We start from the raw sequence: 20,924 nt of genomic DNA on the forward strand, positions 1-20,924 counted from the left end.
GGGAAAGAAAAGATATATAATTTCTTCAAAGAATTTCTAAATATCTTCAATGAGACTTAAACGCATTAGTCACCATGTATGTCCTTCATTATGTCATAGATGCCACAGGAGCATACGTGTATATATGGTATACTTGTTGCTTGCTTGCCAGCAGCAAAGGTTGGCCTGTGAGTCAAGATGATTATGGCGTTCTTCATGTGCTCAAACCACCAGAAATTCTTTGTCGCTGACAGTTATTGCTGTCTGTGTCCATTCTGAATGCAGATGCAATTGTTTCCCACATAATATTAGCATTAAGCTAACATAAATATTCCCTCTGAAGGCTCACTTGTCTTCCTTTGCACTTCTCTTCTAGCCGTGTCATTGTTCTGCCCTAAAAGTTCAAAGACAATGAGCTGTGACTGTGTCTTATAGGCTTCACACGAGCCAAGTTTTAAACTTCTGACTCACCTCCTTCCTTTTCTGAGTTAATTGCACATTGGCTGACGGAACTTTCTTGTTCACTTATTCAGAAAACAATGAATTTAAGATGAACAAAAATGAGTCTGAACAAAAAGATAAAGAGTGTTTTTTAATTTTTAATTATGCCCGCTTGACAATCCAGGCTGAGGATATAAAGCCAAGTATACAGTGTGAGAGCGAGACGAGAAAGGATGGGAAAGGGTTTACATCGGCGTACGACCTCAGCATTCCTAGCCAAATTAGCAGTTTCCACAAGTTTCTCGAATTTATTGCCTAATTCAAAGTATAGACAGAAACAATTGAGAGGATCGTATCAAAATGTAGGATAGATAGAAAACAGAAACAAATGTACATTAGCAACAAGTGCAGAAAAAGCAGAAGCCAGAATGATATGGGTAAAAATGAAAATTTGACAAAGCACAACTTATTTTCTTCTTTAAAGTTTTACACCCTCTGGCAACTGGGGAATTGCATTACTCCCATCTTCTAGAAATAATTGCGAATTGCGAAATAATCGATCAATAGATCTTTTTCTATGCAATGTTTCTGCTAGTATTTATCTCTGCATTTCATTGTTGCAAGTGATAAGCATACAGAGCCAAGAGGCAGGTGCAAGCATTGATTGGTTAATTGGGAACAGGTGAGGTGGGTGTGATTGTCATGTGGTCATAACCAGGAAGACAGACTGAGGACATCTGGTGGATGTTTGAGGGGTGACATGAAGCAATGTGGAGCACAAATGTGGATTTCTTTCCCCTGCATTTTATCAATTTAAAAACAAAAAGAATGTCATTTACACATCATAAGCATTTACATTTTTTAATCCCTTTTATTTTTTTTTAATTCTTCAGTTTTTCTCACCATTGTGTTGTATCATTATATGTATATCTCTGTCACATTGTCATGAGCCTGGTGTGTTTTAAACATCAGGAGTGAGTTTCTTTAAATTTGGAACAAACATTTGGTTTGATTCAAGGGTGATCAAAGGTCAAAAGGTCACTGTGATTTTTTTTTTTTTTTTTGTGGTCCTAACGCAACCCATGAAGAGTCTTTTTGAGAAGTGGCTTAAATATTTATTTTTATTTGTTTTTTTAGTATTTGATATTCATTATTTATTTGTTTAATAGCACATATTTGTGCTTATGCTTGGAGTTAAGAGATTGAATTAAATAAATTAGGTTAGTAATCAAGATTAGATCTTATAGTGTAAAGCTCAAGGTCACTTTGACTTCACCTCACTCCATTCTCATAAATGTGATATCCTACAGTTTCCAGGATGGAATTTCATTACAACTGGAGCAAATGCTTCACTTAGACTCGAGGATGAACTGATTAAAATTTGATGGTCAACATTTAAGATCACAGTGCCGTCACAAATCACATTTGCAGCCATATCTCAGGATTCTGTGTGATAATTATTCACTTAGTGTCAGACGTAAAAGCGAACTGTGGACCGAGGATCACGCAGATATGTGGAAAACTCTTTGAAGTGTGGATATTCCTTTTCCCACTTTTTTCCTCAGCGTGCAGTTAGCAGTCACACCAGAGGACAGTGATGGCATGCTTTAACAAAGATGCTGTCTTGATGTGTGTCTGTGTACTTTTTTTTTTACCTGGTTGACAATATTTTTAAATCTTGTGTCATGAGTGTTTTTCACATTGTCAATAAGAAAAACTATTAAAAGAATGTTATATAAGAATCAGACTTTCTAGCTATCAGTGATGCTCATACATAATATAATATAATATATAGTAATAATATACACATAATATCATTATTTATTTTGTAATTCATAAATAGCTTTTAATAACGAAGTGGTTATCAGTTATGGTGTATTGTCAGCAGACTGAACTTGATTTGAGGGCTCAAATATGTCTCAAAATTAGAAGCATCTGTGATTGCAGGCCCATTATTAAAATCATTTATTGAATCAGATGACGTCCCACTGTTTGAGTCCGAGAAAACAAGACAGATGATAACTAATTGGCCTGCCGCAGCGATAATGTTGATGGGCATCTCGGAAAGCACTAAGATAGGGGTCGGCGGAAACACTTACACCACAGAGTGGAAACAGCAAGACATGATTTCACGTCCACAATGGACCGGGAATTCCAGCAGATGGAGGTTGTCTCAGTTTGAAAGGGTCACAAGCGGACATGGAGTTTATTAATTTCAATTTTCGTATTTGTTGTGTCTCTTCCTTAGTATTTTAATATCCACAGTAATGATCTGAGGAACAGAGGAAATGTCCTGTTTCCTTCACATTTAAACCAGTAATGACAGTAGCCTCGTGAAGGCTTGTGCAGTCTGAGTTTACTCCACAGTATCAAGAAAAGATCCACTTTGTTCAAACAATGATTTTAAAGGAGCTTGTACTAACTGCAGCTTGGGTAAACAAAAAGGGGAGCGTCATCATGTTCAGTGGGGCATGTGACAAGAGGACCGTGGGTGTCACACTAGGTTATAGCTCCTTGAAGTATGCTTTTGTATGATGCAAAGTTTATTTGTGTAAATATTCTGAATTATTAGCATGACTTGTCCATGTTTTTTAGCTTTAGGGCTGATTGTTTGGTTGGATGTATGGAGAGATGATTTACTCAGCAGAATGGATGAACTTAGAAAACTCTTTGTATTTCTCCATATAATATGATGGAGGAACAATAGCTCAAGGCATTAAGAACACACGCCTGCCATTACATATTAAAATCTTTAATTCCACGTTGCTAACCCCATTTATATAAATGCATGTAACTTTCAAGTCTGAGACAGCTTGCTCTTTCTCTGCTTATTTTTTGTTGTTGCTTGAAACAGCCAAGCTTGTTATTGTTGGCTGGATAGAAGACATTGCCAATGATTGGCCTTAATGGCTGCTTTTTCCATATTGCATGTCGTTGAACTGTCCAAAGTTCACTGTACTTTCAGTATCTGGCATGTTTTGAACCACACGGGCACTTTAGTTTAAGCGTTGGATGTTTTTTGTAAACCACAGAGACTTTCATAATTCCCTCAGCCAGACTCTTTTTAATTTCGGCAGTTTTCTCTGCAGATGCGTTTTGCTTTAGTGACTAGAGTTTTAATTCAGGATTTGATGATTTGTTTGTAGTTTCACCCCACACTCTTGTGACTTCTCTAGGCTTTTGAACATGCTAAACATGCACAACATTTTGAACTTTGAAAGAGTGCAAACATAGAACTTTGAACTTCTTATTTTGATTATGTTGTATATACCTTTTTTTCTGTAAACACAGGATATTGATGAAGTATTCCAGGTGGGTAGCTATATCAGAGATGAAACCTCTATGTGGCACTGGCAGTTCTTCCCTTTTAGATGGCATGGCTCTTAACTCTGTCCTCAGTGAAATACAATTATGTGAAGAACTGGACTAACTGCATTGACTAGCATGTTACTTCCCTAAAGTCTAATGAGTATAAATTTGTATATGTACATAAAATCTAAGTTCACTGAACTTTAGCATCCTTTTATGTTAACAAAATGTGTCAAAAAGCAAACAAATAACACAAAAGTCACTAAGTCAGACTGCACTCATAAACTAAAGAGTTATACACAACAGTCAGATAGATGATAAACATCAAATGCACTTGGTTGTCAGAGTAGGCTCAGACAAAGATGTATAAACTAAAGAACAAGAAAGAAATGCAGTGCATTTTTGTAAGGCACATTTGAAGAGAGAAAATATGCTGCTGTTACTTTGTGAGAAGATCTCAAAAAGTAACGCATCATGCCTCTAAAGAAACAACTGACAAAGAAAGTCACTGATATCTATCAGTCTAGAAAGGGTTATAAAGTCATTTCAAAGGCTTTGAGGCTCCAACAAACTATGGTGAGAGCCATTATTAACAAATGGAGAAAACTTGGAACTGTGGTGAACTTTCCCAGGCGAGGCCAGTCTACCAAAATTACTCAAAGAGTGCATCGGTGATTCATCCAGGAAGTCACAAAAGACCCCAGAACAACAACTGAAGCAAAACTGGCATCAATAGCAGAGTCTCAAGGTGAAAACTACTGCTGAACAAAAAGAACACAACACGTCTTTTCTCATTTAGCAAAAAACATCTTGATGGTCACCAAGACTTTTGGTGAAATGGTTTGTGAACTGATGAGACGCAAGTTGTACTTTTTGGAAGGTTAGCATGTCATTAAATCTGTCAAATTAACACAGTATTTCATAAAAAGTACATTATACCAACAGTGAAACATGGTGGTGGTAGTGTGCTTCAGGAATTGGATGACTTGCTATAGTTGATGGAACCATGAGTTCTGCTCACTACCAGAAAATTCTGAAGGAAAATGTCCAGCCATCAGTTCATGACCTGAAGCACTTGGGTTATGCAGAGGGCAATGATCTGATCATAACACATCAGATGTACATATCTATCTATCGATATAAGTAGTGGTACCTAGGCCTCTGGGACCCTCAAGCTCCCATCTCAGGTGCTGTTCCCAGATCTGCTGGAGCCACTCGCCTAGCTTGGGGGTCAATGCACCAAGCGATCCAATTACCACTGGGACCACTGTTACCTTCACCCTCCACATCTTCTCTAGTTCTTCTCTGAGCCCTTGATATTTATCCAGCTTCTTGTGCGCCTTGTCCCTGATGTTGCTGTCATTCAGTATTGCTACGTTTATCACTACAGTCTTTCTCTGCTTGTCTACCACCATTATGTCCGGTTGGTTAGCCACCACCATTTGTCCGTCTCTATCTGGAAGTCCCACAGGATCTTAGCTTGGTCATTTTCAACCACCCTTGGGGGCGTCTCTCATTTTGACCTCGGGACTTCCAGGCCATACTCGGCACGAATGTTCCTGTACACTATGCCGGCCACTTGGTTATGGCGTACCATGTATGCCCTGCCAATTAGCATCTTGCACCCTGCTGTTATGTGCTAAATTGTCTCAGGGGCGTCTTTACACAGTCTGCACCTGGGGTCTTGCCTGGTGTGATGGACCCCAGCCTCTATGGATCTTTCTTGGATTTCTCTTTCCTGAGGTATTCACTAAGCACATGGTCAGTTGTGGTCATCTTCCTGATGTACTCGTGGATGTTCGTTGTGTCATCCTGGACAGCGGTTCTGACACTCCCTAGTCCTCAGCCTATGAGAGAGAGAGAGAGAGAGAGATGTACTGCTTCACCAAGCAGTTGAACAGGTGTATTTTTTTGTTGAAATGCATCTGTGTGTATTTGTTGCTCTGACAGAGTGAGAATTAATATGGTTCTAAATTGCTTCCGGCCATGTCCAAAGCAACACGTTCCCAGTTGAGAAAGAGAGAGAGAAAACAACACAGTTTTCCCATGTCACAACACAGTGCAGTCACACACTTCTTGCTTTTACACTGAAACGAGATCAAAATTCTTCACCCTCCACCACATGCGCACTAATTTACAACAACCTGACACAGCCAGTTTTTCACCCACCTTCAGTGGGTTGGTGTGTGGCTTTTCCATATGCAGTATTTCATTCAATTACTTGTTTTAGCTTTGCTACTTAGTCTGTTTCTTTATGCAATTGTGTTCTGGCTCTAATGTTTTTGGATTCAGAGACTACATCAAACAGTGGCTTGTAACTGGGCTCTGTCTGCCAAAGGAACTTTGTTCAGCTGTCAGATGATGCAGAAATCCCACTGAGCACCACCAAGCCCATTTTCAAAACCCAGCTCTCTGAGGCAGCACCCCCCTCCACTTTTGATAGTCCTGACTACTCTGGCCTATTGCCTCATCCAGAGCCAAACAAGCCTGTACATCCTTTATGTGTCCACTAACCTCTCTCATGTTTGGATGAATCGGAGCAGAATGCAGTGACAGAGTCTCTGATGCAAAAGGCTGAAACACTTGTAAATTTAGACAGAAAATTACTTGTCCCTTTATCCCGTGTCCCTGCTTCAAGGTAAAGTTAGAACACTAACCGAGAGTTTTGTATAAACTTTCATTGAAGGTCTTTGTGTATATGAAGTCCTAACCCTTGGACCGTGAATTGAAATTTAAATCAGCAATGACTCATGCGAAGGAAAGTAAAACGATTTATTTGACATGGGGCACACAATAAGGAAATGTAGGAACGTATTTAAGGAGGGGAAAAGCGCTTCTCCAAAAATATCCCAGCATTGGTGGTATGGTGGTGGTGCAGGAGTAATGATTTAGATCTCAATGAATGTGATGTGGAGAAGAACTGCTAATGAGCAGAGTCAAAGAACTCACGAGGACTGGAAGATAAATAGTAAGGAGGAGAACAGCATCAATGTGAAACTGAAATGAGAGCTGAAACCAGCAGAAAAAGGAAATCTTTTAAAAAATACAACAGTGGCATGACAGAGATTTCTCATTGGTTTAACAGAAGGTTGAAGACAATCAGTTAGGTGAATAGACTGTACCAAAAGTGCTTATTCTAAGCATGAGATAGAAAAAGTAGATAGATTCTGTTACTCGTAAATTAAAACTCCACTGGTTAGCAATGTACTTGCAAAAATTTGGAACAAGACACTGTTTCTTTGTAAAGATCTGATTGTGCTTGAAATTATGTGCACAGTGCTGCATCCTTCTTTTGATCAGCCATAATTACCATGTTAAATGGCTATCTGATTTTCCTCGACTTCATCTAAATGTCCCTGTCATTTGTGTGTGTGTGTGTGTGTGTGTGTGTGTGTGTGTGTGTGTGTGTGGAGAAAAACAAATAATCGCAATCCAAAAAATTACAGGGTATTAGCAACGTTTAATGGTTTTTATCTTAATGGATTGTTTAAAAAAAAGAAAGAAAGAAAAGAAAAACAACACAAAAAGAGAAGAACTGATGCCAAGAACCTCCCGGCTGTTCATTCACAGTGACAGTGCCACAGGTGGTGATGTACATGCAGTCCGCTTTCTCCTTTACTGATGACTGACCTTGACAGTAATTAGCTACACGATGACTGAAAAACAGGATGACAATGTTATTCATCACAGGCACAGCTGGGGGTGACCCGGGTTTCCTAAAAATGTCTTATAACTGAAGCCAACTTTATATTCATCATGTGATACTTTAAATGACCTTAAAACACACACACACACACAAACACATGCATACACACACAAACACATGCATACACACTGCAGTTTAACAAGATAATTACCGTCTTTAATGAGCTAGTATCATATCTCACTGCTTTTACCAAACAAATGGTAGATGCTGACGCTTATCTCATATGACTGCAGTATCTCATACTTAATCCTCTGGGTTATTATAAGGACATCTGAATTGTGAATTGGTAATTACTGTAAAATGCATTTCTAAATAACAAATGAATCATAATGAATTCATGTTCATATTTGATAAAATAATACATGATCACTTCATCATCCTGTACTTCCTTTTATTTCCTCCTTGTTCTGATGAATTAGACGTCATGGAGTAATGAAGATGAAATGAATACTATACCTGTGCCAGCATCACATCTGTACAGCACAAAATGCACACAGTGGCATATATTATCAAGCCTACCAACACAAGTCAGTGTTGCTTTAGCTCACCTGACTGACCAAGTGACCCATATGCCAAATGACACTGCAGAGACCTTGGTTGAAATCCACCCCAGACGATTTCCTGTGTGTCATCCCCCCCCCATTTCTGCTCTCCTGTCCACTCTCTGTACTCCACTTAGGGATGGGTATCGAAAACCGGTTCTTGTTGAGAACCGGTTCCCACTGTTTCAATTCCTTGGAATTGTTTGCCATTTTTGCAAACGATTCCCTTATCGATTCCAGTCGCCCCGAATGACGTCACCACATTGCTGAGCGTCATTTACCTGGCAGGAAACACGGCGCCTAAGCGGCTCAAACGCTCAAAAGTTTGATTATACTTTACGAGAACGGATGACAACAGGGCAACTTGCAATACTTGCAAAGTGGATATTTCATTTAAGGGAGGAAACACTACGAATATGCAAAAGCATTTGCTCACAAAACACGCGATAACCTTAAATGAATGTCGTGTTTTTAATTCCGCTCCGGACTCGTGAATCTCAACGCAGCAGCAGCGGTAACGTTTGCACGTCCTCTCCCGTTAATGCGGCAGGTGAATAATCAACTAACAGTGCATATTATGTTAGCGCGATCTGCCTTATTACAAAACCTGTCATTACTGTGCATTTAGGTGACCATGATGAGAGAGACAGAGAGAGTCTGGCTGGCTCAGATGCTGGCAGTTCTCGCTGCAGTCTACCGGTAGCGTCTCCTTTCGGGCCAGGATAGACGAATGTCACAGAGCAGTGACTAAGTTTGTGGTCAAAGGCTGCCACAGCAGATGCCCCCGATTTTCAGTAAGTGAATGTGTTTAATTGTAGGCAGGGACATTACTGGATATTCTTATGTAATTGCTACAGAATAATTTATGTTATACTTTGTTATTGCTACAGAAGAATATTTATTTTATTATTTTACGTTTACAATTTTTTTTTTCCTGGGGACCCTGTGACACCCCATTTTAGAGCTGTAGGCTGGATCTCTTAAGATCTACACTGTTGGGTTTGTAAGGCCATGTTACTCCTAAATTTCTATCTTGTTCAAAGAGAAGATATAAAACAAAGTTCTAAGCTATTCGACCTTAGTGTTCTCCTTTTTTAAAAAGAATTGATAAGAGAATCGATAAAGAATCTAATCGTTAAACAGAATCGAAAATGGAATCGGAATCGTGAAAATCTTATCAATACCCATCCCTAACTCCACTGCCTAATAAAGGCTGAAAATACCAAAAATTTCCTCATGTGTATATATATATATATTAGGGATGGACCGATCCGATATTACGTATTGGTATTGGTCTGATACTGACCTAAATTACTGGATCGGATATCGGAGAGAAATTAAAAAATGTAATCCGATCCATTAAATATCACAAGAGCACCTCACAAAACTTGCAACATGGCGTATTTCAGCTCGTAACCTTAACACGTCGGAGCAGCATGCGTCACGTGACAGAGCGGCTATGGCGTGTGAGACCTGTCGGAGGTCTGGTTGAGCATTTGGAGCCTCGCTACCAAACCGGCATTTCATCTCCCAGAAAGTTATCCCAGAGAGAAGTAAAGCAAGTGTGTAAGTTCACCCTTAAACATTTTTAAAGCATTCCCACGCTAAGCTTAACAACCGATATATGGTTGTTAAAAGCTTTAGTGTTTTTTTTGTTTTTTAAACTTGAGTATGAGCTTGTACAAAATGCAGCAAAAAAACAGTTTTATTGTTTAAAAAATACACTATATCGGATTTATATCGGTATCGGCAGATATCCAAATTAATGATATCGGTATCGGACATAAAAAAGTGGTATCGTACCATCTCTAATATATCCTAAAAATGAAATGATACACTCTAATATACATACAAAAATCACTATCAACATTATTTAAAGAAAAAAAAACGTATAGGACTTGCCCCTTGCAGGTGCAGGGACGATAATAAAAAAATATTTCATTATTATTACCATACCAAATTTCTAAAGAGCCAGTGTAATTTGGTTGATATTCCAGGAATATCTTTGAGCACATTGGAAAATAAATGTTTTTCAAAAGCACAGCTTCACAGTTTCACTTACAAACTTCTAACAAAAGGCAAAACAATATGAAATCCCAAAATGATGATTTTTGGCTCAGATTCCTTAAGGCAATATTTTTGTTGTTGTCCGCATTTATGAAATGAAAAGATCTAACAAATGCATGTACGGCTGATATGTATTACCTCAATTTCTTTGAGCCCTTTTCCACTAGTACCTGCTCGGCTTGACACATGTCGTTTTTTTAGGGTTTTCCATTAGCTAGTACTACCTGGTAGCAGGTACTTTTTTGGCACTTGCTCAGCCAGTGAGCTGAGTTGATCTGAAAATGTGACATCAACATACTGCATGCCACTGATTGGCCAGTCAGTGACCAATCAGTGGTGTGCGTTCATGAATCAATGAGTCATGAAAGCGGTTACTTAAAAAAAAATCGAACATCATCTTGATGTCATCTGCTGTTGCATTTTTTTGTGTTGCATGCAAATCGTGTCACAGGACTTTCAGGTATAAGGAACCACGCGCATTAGTAGATACTCAGTTCTAATGGAAAACAACACAACAAAATAAAGGAGAGTCGAGATGAACCCTCTAAGTACTAGTGGAAAAGAGCCTTTTGTGCATTGATATTATCACTTTCAGTGTGATATGGAATTGAAATAACCATTTTCCCCATTACCTTTTCATATTTCCTTTAGCATGCTGTCATCCTGATAACTTTGCAACCTTAGTATTAATAACCTTTTTGCCAGTGTAGTCTGAAGGCCAGTTTAAGATGAATGTATTATTTTAGTTATATTAAATGCATTAGTGGAGGGATTTAGGAAATCCACACAATATCCATTCCATAAGTCAGACTCACCAGCAGCATTCAAATAACTAAAAGTCTGCGACCGCAGAGAGCACGCCACAGTAGAGATGGTATAATTGGTTGAATTCTCATATTAATGAAACCGAGATCTAATTTTGAACAACTGTGACACATCCCTAAACTTCTTTCACTTTCATTCTGAAATCAGTAAAACTGTATTCATAATGCACGATGCAACAGCAATAAGATCAGTGTAAGTGCTGCAGTGAAACCATCCTGTCCCATCATACACCAGTTTCATACAGGAGAGTTTGTGATTTTGGCTGTTTTAGTTTCATGTCTGAGTACTGTGTGTGCTGGCTTACAGTGACATTGTCATGGATTACTGGAATACAGAGCAGAGCCACCAAAGCTTTAGTGGTGACATCTCTGCTTTTTCAATTCAAAATAAAAAAAAGGCCTACTGTATCCGCTTTCCAACATTGTAACATTTATTTAGGCTGCAAAAAAGTTGCCTTGAATTTTCACACAGAAGGGGGATTTGTAACAGGGACGGATAGCAATGTGGATCAGAGTAAAATATTTCTCTGTGTCTATCAGAAGTTTGTAAAAGTGGATTTTGTTCATGAAGAATTGATAGAAAATTCCATCATGTTTTCTTTATCAGACGTCTGCACAAGGGTTATCATAATAATGTTACCTTGGCATTTGTGAATCTTTACTTTGGCATTCTAAGTGTGTACACAGCGTTAACACAAATAAGGTCTCCTTACAAATATTGCAAGGAGAAACTACTGAATGCAACCTCTTCTCTTCATACATTTATTGAAAAAACATCCCCAGAGATTTTTATTGTGAAGACTAAAGGTTTGTACTAGTAGGCCGTTATTCCTAACTGATTTTCAAACCAGCAAAACGGTGTTAACATAAAATCGTGTGCTCCGAGTGTGATGCCTGCCCAACAAAGAGCAGCTCCATGATTAAAAATGCAGTCAGAGTTGTTTCAGTGCAAACTACACTTGCTCTGTTGATTACAGTGAAAGAACATGTCACCAAACAACAGTGTCAGTTACAGAGTGGCTCTTTCATGTGTTTTTAATGGGTTTTTTTTTCTTTCTTCAAAGACTGAAGATCTGAAGATAATGTCATCTTAAGCCTTTACTGCCACTCATTGCTTAGTCACAGGCAGCGCAGGACACAGTCAGGGTCACATTGGGCTAAGTTAGGTGATCTTCTACAGCACTTGATAAAATTACACTGACATCAGCTTAGTAGTTAAACACTGTAATCTTGCACTCGTGTGGCTGCGCGCACGAGCTGGTGTGTGTACTGTTTTCATGTTATGTCAGGGTGATAACTTTATTTATCTACCACTCAAATTTCTTTTCCAATATAAAATAACATTTTATATATAAATAAAATAAATATATTAAACACCAGGCTTGTTAAGTGCGTCTTTACTGGGAAGTCTTTACTAATCATTTTGCACAGTTTTACTTGATTTGCTAAATCTTGTTCTTGAAATATTTTAGGTGGAAATGTAATTTATTGTAGGCGGCAAGAACCAATAAAAGGTGTCTGTTTAGAAAGGGATTCTTTTCCTTTCTTAGTATGGGCGATGATGACTAATGAAAATTGTAATTTATGAATTTCCAACGTTCGAGTTTATAAACAATACTCTAGTCAAGGCAAATAAAAGGTCGACTATACAAACTGCATTAGTGGCTCTAAAGTGTAGTTGTTCACACATTTATCTGTCCAGTGAAAGATCCCTTGTTCGATCCCTGGAGGAGACACAAATCCATTGGGGGTCATTCCAAACAGATGGAGCCACCCGCCGTGTCGACCTCTTGTGAAGTCAAAATTAGCTTATACAAACCACAATGGGGGAATGTTTGATAGATAACCCCTTTGTTTCAAACAGCAGTTGTCATAATTGTATCAAGGTATAGATCTATTTCACTGGTGGGTGTAAATTGACGTTGGATTTTATATCACAGTGATTTTATTTCAGGGGTCAGAGTGTAACAGTTGTTGACATGTGGAGCAAATGACACCATTGCTGTTGTGCACGTTTGTATGAGTGTATGGATGTATGGGGATATTTATCTCGTTGTCTCTCTGGTTTTTGTTTTTTTTTTCTCATATGTTTTACATAGTATATATCAGTCATAAATCAAGTTACCACAGTCAATGGTAATGTGTGCAGAATCCACTTCACTCAGTATATCTGTACCTGCAGGGAAGCAAACATTAGTAAGCCACACTCTGGAGACATCAGACTGGTGTCAAAACTCAAACAGCAGGAGCAGAGAAATTAGTGCGCCCTATCTATGCTGCAACTGATTATTAATGTGGATAACAGCGCTTTAGATGTAGCCTCTAGCACTCATAATCCATAGGTGAATCGAATTGTCTCTATGCTCTTAATGTGCACTGTCTTGTAAGCAGTGCAAGTATTTTATTATTCTCCTCAGCTGTGTTGCACCTGAAGTTATAAAGCTATCATTTATCCAGGGGGAGAAAAAATGTGATTACAATTTGAAAACAATTATTGTAGCCTTGTTACAAAGCCCTAATTGACGTGAATCTTTTTAGATGAAAACAGCTACTGGTTTAACATGGATAATATTTATAAAGTAGACAACAACTGGGACGATAAATTCTTTGACCATATTGATCTTAGATCTCTGCCTTTATTGTGATGTCAGGTTAAATATGCTGAATGAATTTACACAATTGGAGCTCTGTTGAGGTGACTAAATTTGTCCACTTGCAGATAGACAGACAGGTACAGCTGCCAAACTGACATTTTGCACACCATAAAAACACATACACACGCATAAAAAAACCCCACAGTCGCCAACAATTGCAACTGTTAACAAAATGGCTCAGATTACGTCTGTATTAGGCCATCTACCATTAAACATTGTTTTCATAGCGAAACTACCTGTGTCTAGTCTGCTAATTGGTCATTTATTTAGTGAACTATGTCCAGAGTGATGTGCCAAAACAACATGAAAATGGCTAAATCTGCTATTATTATTTTCTCTCTTTGAAGTTGGCCGACAACAAAACAGTCCAAAAAAAGCAGCAAAACATAGCCTAAAGCTTGGATTAGATGGAAGAACATCTACCTCTTGCTGATAATATCTGTCCACAGACAGACAGGTAAATATACTGTAAACACTTGCCAAGTATCCCAGAATGCTGTATGTGATGGTTCCCGCTAAAGTATGTACTTCCAAGACTGTATGCATCTCCGTGATGATGTACACACAGGCAGACTCACCACGTGAAAGCAAGACTGGAAGTTAATTATTTGATTTTTGTCTGGTTTATGAGTTTTATTCATTTTAGTTTCAATACAAGTGTTTTTTAACATATTTATTCAGCTGTTTTAGCCTCAAAACACCATAAATTTTTTTTTTTTTTTCATGTTGCATTATGTCACTCACCTCACACCACTTGACCTTATTTTCCTCTTATGTACACTTGATAACACACATTTAGATAAAAGCACTTTCGAAACGTTGCAAGCGAATACTGCAATCTCACGTATCTTGCCTGACTAAAACTTTTAAATTCAGCAGTAATGATTTGTATTGTGCACTGTCAAAATGTTAGTTCTGTCCTGTTAATGTGCTTCGTGTCAAATTTATTGCACCACTCAACCCTTAGAAGCCAACATTATTTCTCATCTTCCAGCAATCATGACATGATGTATACCAACCACAAGCACAATGTACAGATAACTAGAGAGTATGGCAGATCTGTGCAATGTGACATTACATGCTGACACCCCCCCCCCCCCCAAGCCCCACTCAATAGACGGAAAATATACAATAGTTATCACATCATAAGACCAGTGGATTCAAAACTGCACCCTTGATTAAAATGCAGAGTGCTGTCTCTGGCAGCAGACAATGGCAGCTAAATCCTCTGACAAGAAGAAAAATTCACAGCCTCGCTTCCTCTCCGCCGTCTCTGTGCTCGCGTGCATTTATTCGTGTCTTGTGCACACTGTCTAACTGCTTAAAAATGTTTTGCATGATTGACTTTCTCCCGCTCAGTAATGTCAACCCTAGATGTCTGTAAGAGAATCAAAATCACCATTTATTTACAAAGCCATGTACCCGTTGACAACCCACTAAAGATGAAATGAATTCAAAGTTAAAGACCTTCGGTTTTAGGGAGTCATTTTAATATGCAAACACCTATATGCGAGCACGCTGACCTTTACGAAACACTAGCCCAGCATCATCAACCACTCGATCCAAGCCGTCTCGGTATCGGCGTGATTCATCGAGTCGTTCTTCTATCAATTCCAGTCTCTCGCAGCTGCCCACCTGCACCAGAGCCTTGTCTACCAGACGGGCCATGCATAATTAAGATGATAACCCACAACAGAGACCTGACCCTGTCACAGCATTGAAAATAAGTCTGACCAGCCCAGGGGCACACTTCACCCTCTATGTTATGCTCAGAAAGTTCCTATTTGGCCTCTCCCAAGCTACCACAACTTATTGCTTGACAGTTTGCTGAACTGTTTTAATACAATTTTAGAATAAATAAATAAATAACCTATCCCTATTGTCTGTTTAAATATGTGAAAGGTCTCTACTTTACAGACTTCTTAAATATAATGAAATCAATATTGTGACTTTGACCAGAAACTGTACTTAACAAAAAAAAAAGTTAATTAGGCTTCACAGAGATTATAAGCCTCTTGTTGCATATATTAAGTATAATTTAGGTGGTATTGGGTTTGGAAAAAAGATGCTGAAATATGCAGCATTGTCCAAAAATGACATTCTACATTGAAAGCGTAATCAAAACCTATGGAGATATGGACCATGGGCTCCATTCACACCATTTGCTATGACGTTTTCTTTCTTTAACCATGGAGGAAGTGATGTCTTTGCTGTACAAAGCCAATGTTTTTATAGACAAAGAGTTGCCAAGCCCACATAAATAAAGGTCCATCATATGTAAATAGAAGACTGGTGCAGAATGCCCTTGTTTCCACAGCTGAATCAATTTATCAGTCTGTGATCACATCAGTGCTCATTTAGATGTTGTGCGACAGTTTAATAAATCAGCTCTAGAGAGGTTCATATGTCTCTCCGAGTGTTTGAATCTGTGCCATTTCCAAGACGCTTTGATAAATGACGGCCAATATTTTCAAGGGTGATGTCTACATGTCATTTCCTGAAAATAGTGGTTGGGCTCCAACAACTGTAACCATTGTAGGAATACATTTTATAAGTCAGCTTAAGGTAGAGAATGGATGTCCTTTGAAAAGACATCAATCTCTAAACACCCACCATGACAGTAAGTCCTTTCCCCCAATCCATCCTCACACAGTGCAGTTATATCATGTCCAGATATTCTGTGGCTTTACTGTTTTTATTTTTATTTTTTTATCTTCTTTTTTTATTTCTTGCAGCTAATAGCAACAACTCTGTTAGTGGCTTGCTCTGGTGCCTGGCTAGACTCACAAAGCCTACATTAAAGGACAGTGGGAGAGATAATCATTCCACCAGTGCAGCCAGCTTTTGCGATCTTTGAAGTTGTTGCTTGCTCAATCATTACAGCAAGGAAACACCCTGTTGTCTTGCTCTATACAGTGTATCGGTTTATATTTACACAGTTACTGTCTCAACAGCAGACTCAGATACAATAGCAGTTGGTATGTCTGTATTATCACACTATCATTAGCAAGTTTGTATTCTGTATTTTTATATTGCTGTCAGACCTGAGGCCATTCTTTCTTTTTCTTTTTTTCCTTTTCTTCCCCCTGTTTTTCCAAACTGTCCTAATCCCTGATTAGTGCCACCTACGGTGCTGCAGTGCACCCACAGGAGCAGTTTGAGTCATCATTATCCTGGTTCACAAAAATGTGCATATCACTCTCTGTGTCCCTTGCTAACCACCAATTTGACACTGAAGGCAAAGAGCAGCTGGCTCTGGAGAATTTTTGTTGTGTAACCTGAGTGTTTTTCTTTGGCTGCTGTGTCACCTGAATTACCCAGCACCACTCACCGACGCACCCGCCTCTCTTACCTAACAGCGGAGGGGAATAATTACTTGATCCCCTGCTGAATTTGTAAGTTTGATCACTTACAAAGAAATGATTAGAATATCAATCAAAAACTCAGAATGAAACACACATTACATAAAAGTAAGGATGTTTCTTGTAGTCGGTCACCAGGTTTGCACACATCTCAGGAGGGATTTTGGCCCACTCCTCTTTGCAGAAACTCAGAAACCATGTCACCGCTGTGCTTGCCAGGATGGCTTTCTCTACCAAGTACCAAGCAATGCATTGCTGGAAGATCAAATGCTTATTTCGCTAAATGACATGCAAATCAATTTATAACTTTTGTGTAATTTTTGGATTTTTGGTTGATATTCTGTCTCTTTCTATTAAAATTAAACTGATTAAAATTGGAGACTGCAGGGGATCCAAGTAATTATTTCCCCAACTGTACCTTCACTTTACCTATGCGGCTCATTTGTTTGAGCAAACGTGTGAGTGATGGAATGGAAACCAAATGCATCTGCGTTTGAAAAAACTTGTTTTCACGTCAGTCACTTCAGGTTTCTGGAGCTACCTCTTCGACTTGTCGTCCTGTACTCGACACTGTATATTTAAAAGGTCACAGAATGGTGGGTTTGACAGTTGGGAACGGTGAGCAGAACGAGGCCATCAGCAAGTGTGACGGTGGATAATGTCTAGACACAACAATCTGCTTCCTTATTTCTCTGCCATTGCACTTTTTTCCCATTGACTTGGTACCTATACTCTGCATTTCCAGTATACTGTCTTATACTAATCTCTGTTTTGTAGTATCATATATTCTCAGAACTCTTATGTTAAAAGTAGCTGTAACTGGAATATGTCTGTATTACATGATAGCCATAGACAAACCTAGTAGTAGTGGGATTTTGACAGAGACTAGAGCCTGATTTGCAATTTAATTCGCCATTGTTTGGTCTGATTTACTATGGAGGAGTGAAGAATGGAATGATGCAATGCAGGAAAGGAAATTTATGATGAAACTGGGTTATGCATTGAGGTATTAATAACAGGTCCTTGAACTGGACCGACCTATAGCGCTGTGTTGTGGGTGTTCTAGCTGCTCTGTAGTATTGGTTTTACATTGGAAGCTTTAAACTTAAAAAAAACAACAGCAAAAAAAACCCCAAACCCACGTACTTCCAGACAACCACATCACGGTTGTGTGTGTATGTATGTATAGGCAAGTGTGTGTGTGTGTGTGTGTGTGTGTGTGTGTGTGTGTGTGTGATAAATTGACTTTTTCAGCTCTGCAGTGAAACAAAAGTACATCAATGATACTCAAACCTTCTTCTCACCCCATTGACTCGCTTTTTTTCTCTTTACCACAGCCCTGCTCTCAGAGATATCGCACCGCTCTCTTATTTTCTCACCCTCTCTAACCTATTCTCAGCCTCTCCCTCCCTTCCTTCTCTCCTGCTGCCCTTCCTTCAGTCCCTCCCTCGCAAAACTACTTGCTATTCAGTTCAGGGAGGCTGCAGGCAGCATTGCTCTAGCTCCCCATACTGCTGCTGCAGGACTAGACTTTTTTATTCCCTACTCTCTCTCTTTCTGTCTGATAACCAGACATGTCCCCTCACTCCTTTTCTTATTCTCCTGAAACTATGCACCTAAAACCTTGGCTTATGGCCCAACACACTTAATATTTAACCCTCAATGTTCCGTTGCTTCTACTTGTTTCCTTTTTTTTGGGGTGGGGGTTGTGTTTTGAAGAGGGCATTTCACACTGTACATAGACATACGTGTCTTTTCAAATAGGCAAACCTTTTTGGAAACTATACAAGAGTCCAATATCTTCCCATGCTGGGTAGATCTTGCCAGGATGTCATAAGTATTTTATTCACTTCAGAGCCCTCAACAACCCCTGTTATAATTTGACATCACCTTTCCTGTTACCAGCTCAGCCGCTGACTGACTTTTTTTGGGAAAATGGACAGTGATAGTTCAGAGCTTCACAGTGCCGTTGTACTGCATCTGACTAAATGGAAATGGATAATAAAATCTTAATGGCATCTGTAGACTATGGCTGTAAAGGCCACATAAGGTCTGAATTTTCTAGAACTAGCTTATGACTATCAGTTTATTAGCTTGGTTGAGCTTGTAATAGATTCATTCAATCATACATACACCTAATGTGTGTTCCTTAAAACCAAATCAGTTTATGTGTTTACACTCTTTATTTTAATTCGCTTTGTTCACATCTGGCTGTCGAACAAAGTGCACAGCGAGGTAATAAACTCGCAACCAGATATCCTTTCTTTCCTGCCCCTGCGTGTTTGTTTTTTTAATGGCACCACCTCTGTCTTTGTTGTGTTTTTGCTTCCTTGACCCCGAATTTTCATTTACATCAAGTTACAATGTTATTTGTGTACCTTAAAAAGCTAGGCTGTGCAGTGTTAAACTGAGGATTGTCCTCATGCCCCGATTGGTTTAAGATGCATACCAGCTTGTGCCCTTTGCTGCATGTCATCCTCATTTCTCTGTGTCAGTGTGTATTTGTAGTGTGTCTTTTCAAAGGAATAACAATGCAGCAATCATTTATGGAGACAAGCCTGGGAGCTCTAGTGCATTTAGCTTTAAAAAAAAAAAAAAAAAACTTTGTTGAGCTCTGTAGTTCTTCATTAAGTCTCTGAATTTAGTGTTTGTGTAGCATCCATCAAACAATTAACATTTAGCCTTTCACACAGGGCGTTAATACTTCCTTCTGTGTTTGCTCCATCCCAGACAAACTGTTCATTTCATACTTACGATGCACTTGATGATAAGCCAGATGCTTCCTCTCATGCACAGCCTGCTTGACCACAGATGCTAATAGCCAGTGACAGGCCCACAGTCTAAACATGAGCCAGTGTAATGAGAGGAGTAAGCAAACGGCATCAGCCATTAAACATAAGAGGGCTTGCGCCAGAAGGCACTCCGGCTCCTCCTCAGGCAGTGCCCTTCTAGGCTGCATTAACTGTAACTGACAAGAGACTGCCAAGATAAAACAGCACAGTTATAGATACTATGGTTAACCATGTGAGAGGAGAAGAGACTTGAAGCTCTCATATAAGGACTGCATGACAGGTTGGGAGCCTCGTACTGTCTGCCCGAAGGGTTAGAATGAGAACTTTACTCACTGCTTCATTCTCCCAAAGCAAATGGTTTACGAAGTGTGTGTGTGTTTACTGTTTAGTATTGTACTGAATGTGATCATTGACCATTTATCTGACATGCTCATCAAGAGCGTGACAAAAAGCCCTTTGTTTAATCATAAGTAATTGGTTAAGCAACTCTATGATCCACATTTTTTGTTAATCTAAAATAAAATTAATTATAGATGAGACTGTAATTTACCTAAGCATTGTGTAGACCCTCCTCAAAATGATAACTGATGTGTATAATTAGTGAAACATAACAGATAATGGGTAACATGAAGCCGACAGGGATTCAAGGACTAAGAGCCGCTGCCTTGGGTCATTATTGAATTCATTAAGCCTCATTTATTAAAAAAGAAAAAAAAGACAGGTTAGTGTTTGCACCTATGTGCTTGTCTTTACAGACATCACTTAGTGTGCAGCTCATCTATTAATCAGAGCTTCCAGCAAGTCTTTCTTTTCCTTTTTTTATTTCAATTTGGTATCATTTCAGCATCAGTTAGTGTAGAGAAAAAAAACTTACCTGAGACTGTGACAAGAATAGCTGAAGCATGTAAAATTTCTGCAAGACAGGGAGTAAATAAAATGTGTCCAGTCAGTATCATTGAAATTATGTATGTTGTGCAATGCAGCTCACCAACCTGCAGTGGTGGGAACACAAACAGCCACTTTCCTTCTGACTGAACTGTGGGGGCAGACTTCTACTACTACTACCTACTTTGCATAGGATAAACTTTCATTGACTATCCATATTTTCAGTTTTTTCTTTGTCCAATTTTTTCCTGTCTGTCTTTTTTGTGTACTGAACTTTCTTCATTATGTTGTTTATTTAGTCGGAGCTTTTCTAGGACATAATTTGAAATGTACAACTTGTAATTTATTTTAAAAAAGAAAACA

General features: G+C 38.9%; 1 protein-coding gene across 1 annotated transcript in view; it reads left to right on the plus strand.

Annotated features, from left to right (window-relative positions):
* ctnna2 (catenin (cadherin-associated protein), alpha 2) overlaps positions 1-20,924 on the plus strand; it is a 332,764-nt gene that overhangs the window by 193,721 nt on the left and 118,119 nt on the right. The gene's annotated exons all lie outside the window — the stretch shown is intronic.

The sequence above is a fragment of the Perissodus microlepis genome, chromosome 6, assembly GCF_051167445.1.
Source record: "Perissodus microlepis isolate ML-2025 ecotype Zambia chromosome 6, ASM5116744v1, whole genome shotgun sequence".
NCBI classification, from domain to species: domain Eukaryota; kingdom Metazoa; phylum Chordata; class Actinopteri; order Cichliformes; family Cichlidae; genus Perissodus; species Perissodus microlepis.